Source organism: Macrobrachium rosenbergii, chromosome 59, assembly GCF_040412425.1.
Source record: "Macrobrachium rosenbergii isolate ZJJX-2024 chromosome 59, ASM4041242v1, whole genome shotgun sequence".
Classification (NCBI taxonomy): Eukaryota; Metazoa; Arthropoda; class Malacostraca; order Decapoda; family Palaemonidae; genus Macrobrachium; species Macrobrachium rosenbergii.
Genome location: NC_089799.1, coordinates 10,245,176 through 10,249,644, shown reverse-complemented (window position 1 = coordinate 10,249,644; position 4,469 = coordinate 10,245,176).

Here is a 4,469-nt window from a genome sequence, read left to right as displayed (position 1 = left end):
TTTCAGATTAGAGCTCATGTAATTTTCTTTATGCAAATCTTCAAAATCTTCATGAATAAGTTTTAAATTGCAATGACTTGATAAATAGTACATTTGATAACTTGGCTTGCATTGTCAATTTCCTTCTGATCATTATCATTACTGCTTCTGTTATTCTTTACTTCTGTTATGGGCTAGAAAAGGGCATTACGTTCTGCATTCTAATTGTAATATTAACTGTAAATATGACGTCATGCTTCATTTTAATGCATCGGCCGTCTGATATTTGCACTCTTAAATGTCTACGATTTTGTGTTGATTCTGGATCCGTATTGCTTTACTTTTTGTTGCACTTTCTGTAACATTTACTTTCGTTTACAATTTTATTTTATATAAACAGTAATTGCATTGAATTCCAAGATAATATGACTTCATAATGGGACCAAGATCTTGAATAGGACAAACCCTTTCTCTGTGATGAAGAAGTTAAGTGCTCAGTAATGTAATTCAGAAATCGATTTCTGAAGTTAATTTTATGTCTCAGGTAACTGACCGGTTTCTGCTCTGAACAATGAATCAGTTGTTAGTTGCCTGTCAGTCCACATTAAGCACTTAAAGTGAATGATTTTCCCTATCATTCATAGGTAGAGAATGCTTACTAATTCAGGTTAAGAATTCTCTTTGATTTCATTTGCAATTCTCGGGAATAGCAGTCTAAATCTAGCTCGAAAAAACACCCAAGAAATATGTGCCGTTGTTCCCCTTCCATCTCTTAAACAAACAAGTACAAAATGCGCCGAAGTTTCTTCCGCGCAATCGAGTTTTCTGTACAGTCGCTACAGCGTATAATCAAGGACACCGAAAACAAATCTATCTTTCGATGGTCTCGACCCGCGCCCCATGAAAATTTAACCACGGACCGGTGGTGGCCTGTCCTATATCATTGCCAGAAGCACGATTATAGTTAAGTTTAACCTCAAAATAAAATAAAAAAAAACTACTGAGGCTATAGGGCTGCAATTTGGTGGTATGTTTGATGATTGGAGGTGGATGATCAACATACCATTTGCAGCCCTCAGCCTCAGTGGTTTTAAGATCTGAGGGCAGACAGTAAAAAGTGGACGGAAGAAAAAGTGCGGACGGAGAGACAAAGGGCACAATAGTTTTCTTTTACAGAAAACTAAAAAGAAATACTGTTAACTATACACCTTTAGGACGAGCGTACTACAATTCGTCAAATCTCCTTATAGCTTTTCGATCTGGTTCTGACGAACATGACCAGAGCGGCATAATGCCTACTATCTGCTTAGCAGGTGCAAAGCTCCCCTGCTGAATAGACATCGTTTGATACGCGTGGAGCTCGTCCGAACGATGCTCCATCGGAAAGCTTTAAGACATAATCAGCTTAGCGTTTTATTCCTCTGCTGAATATATAAATTTGCTCTGGAGCATATTGCATCTGGCGCTTCAAGTTCAAGTTCATCTGATAAGCATTCAGATATCTCTTTATCAGCAGTGGTGTACGTGCAATGTTGTTCAGTAAGTTGCTCCAGAGGTGACGAAGATTTTGGAGCCATTTAAAAAAAAAATGAGCACTAAGTCACTCATTATATTAATAAACTGTAAGTGATAGAAAAGGGCCCGGCCAGACAAAATCAGGGTAAAGGGTAAGTCTCTTTAACTAAGCAACGACGTCGATTATTGCATTACAAAGTGCATACCTTAATAGGCAATACATAAAACCATTATAAAACTATTTTGGTAGATTTTTAGATAAAAAAAAATAATGAGTAACTCTTTTCCTGGTTTGTCTCTGGACATTCATAACCGTAATCTGAAAATGGTTGTCTAAATGCCGTGCACATGCATCTATTCACACGCGGAAGGTTTGTGCATAAGCCGCAACCAGTAAATAGCTTAGGCTCAAAAACACCTCAAAGAGAATGATCTGCTCTCTCTGGGTTGGAAGGTAACGAAGCAAGTGTGGTTTTTACCCTTTATTCGATTACCTCTTTCCACTTCGGTCACAAATCTCCTTGAATACCAGCCCACACTGTTGAAGCTTTCGTCATTTCCCCTAAGTGATAAACGAGCCTCGTTTTCACTGCCACTTACCGAGAACAAACTAGACGCTGAAATGATTGCATTCTCGATCCGTGGATGGCTGAATGTGTCATAATGTTATGTTATAATGATATCAACTACAAGCATAACGCTTTGGTAATGAAGAGCGAGATATCTTCCTTCTCAGAGCTTATTCCAGCTTATGTCGTTTGCAGTCGGGAGACTCATTTACAAAGCGATACTAGGAAGCATCAGCTTCTCTTGTTTTTCTTCATAAGAAGCGCTTTTGTAGTCTTTATGTCCTTGCTACGGTAAGGTAAGCAAACAGGTATCAGCTCAGAAGACACAGCTCACATATGGTGCTGTTATCTGACTGCGGACATGTTACAACGAAAAGAGAGAGAGAGAGAGAGAGAGAGAGAGAGAGAGAGAGAGAGAGAGAGAGAGAGAGAGATCCTCATAAGAAACGCTTTTGAAGTCTTTACTTCCTGGGTATGTCCTGGCGAGCAAATAGTTTTTGGCTCAGGAAATGTAGTTAAGATATGGTGCTGTTATACGAATATCGACATGTTATATCGGAGAGAGAGAGAGAGAGAGAGAGAGAGAGAGAGAGAGAGAGAGAGAGAGAGAGAGCCTTCAACTGGGGCAACTTCAGTGTCAACGGGTACCCATGTACAGTACCTAGGAATTTCCTTGGTGATTGTTATTTTTAAAACCCTACAAAAACTTTAGTTTATCTGCACAGAAGATGCATAGACAAAACTTGTACAGTGCAGTTATTTATTAGTAAGTTTTTAAAATTTACCAGAATTGCACATTTTACAAATAAATATTATCTATGATTATTTATTTCAAGCGAGACTGTCTTCATGCTTTGAACTGCAAGCAAGAGCTTCTGACACGGCTTACTTCCTCATCTTTTCTGTCTCTAGGTCTAAGGAAGGTAATTGTTCTCGTTCTGCAATTTATTTTCATAACCTAATCAATGTTGCCAGAACCATAAGTCTTCGCATGAAATAAAAAAGGCAAACTCTCCAATTCCTAGTTTCTAGACGGACTTTTTTTATGTTTTGAATCTTGGTAGTCAGCTCAGCGTATTCTAATAATAATAATAATAATAATAATAATAATAATAATAATAATAATAATAATAATAATTTTGTATAAGGTCCACAATAATATATCAATAGAAAGTGAGACTTTATGAAAATGTATAAAAAGCTTTCGAATCCTACCCTGGGTTCATCTTCAGTCCAGGATAGGGTTCGAAAACTTTCTATACATTTTTATAAAGTCTCACATTCTCTTGATATATTATTGTGACATTATACTAAAATTACCCTGTTCTCGGCATTGAGAGTTCTACATAATAATAATAATAATAATAATAATAATAATAATAATAATAATAATAATAATAATAATAATAATAATAATAATAATAATAATAATAATAATAATATACTTTGAACCGCAAGTAATCGCTTCTGACAAGACTTATTTCTTCTTGTTTTCTATATCTAGGCGTAAGTGATACACTACTTGTCCCCTTTCTATAATAATTCTTCATGACTCAGTCGATGCTTCCAGTACCGTAAGCCTTCGCATAAAATAAAAAAAAGGCAAACTATTCATAAACAGACGATTCCAATACTGAGTAATTTACAAGGCAAGTTTGACATTCACATACAGTTGCATTTCGCGGACTCAGAACACGAAGAAGCAGCTGTGTGATGCCAAGCGTTAATTGAGGTGATGTTAATTACAACACCTGGGAATGCTCGTGGTGCGAAAAGGAATAACCAGGTGAATGCATAAGGGCCAACGATCAACAGCATTGATTAAGATGTATTCCAACTTCTCGGGGGAAGAGCGAGTGTGTGATTTAAGAACGGGATACGCTTAGATACTCGGGTACCTTATTGTCACTTATTTATGCATTGTTCAGTTGTTTCAAGGTACTGATCAGGTGTTAAATTTCTCCTGTAGTACCTCACTCAGAATTGGATATTAACACACAAAAACTCAAACATTCACAACCAAATATACAAGCACACACACACACTATACACACTATTTTAGTATATGTATATATATATATATATATATATATATATATATATATATATATATATATATATATATATATATATATATATATATATATATATATATATATATATATATATATATATATATATATATATATATATATATTTGTGTGTGTGAATGTCGTTTTGATGTCATCTAACAATGGTCCAGGAAGTCTCAAAAGAATCATAAAACACTATTTACATGCACACAATAAAACCGTATATATCGCTTGACAATCTTCAGTCAAGTAGAATTGAAGATTCTCAATATGTGTGTGCATATATATCTATCTATGCATATATATATATATATATATATATATATATATATAA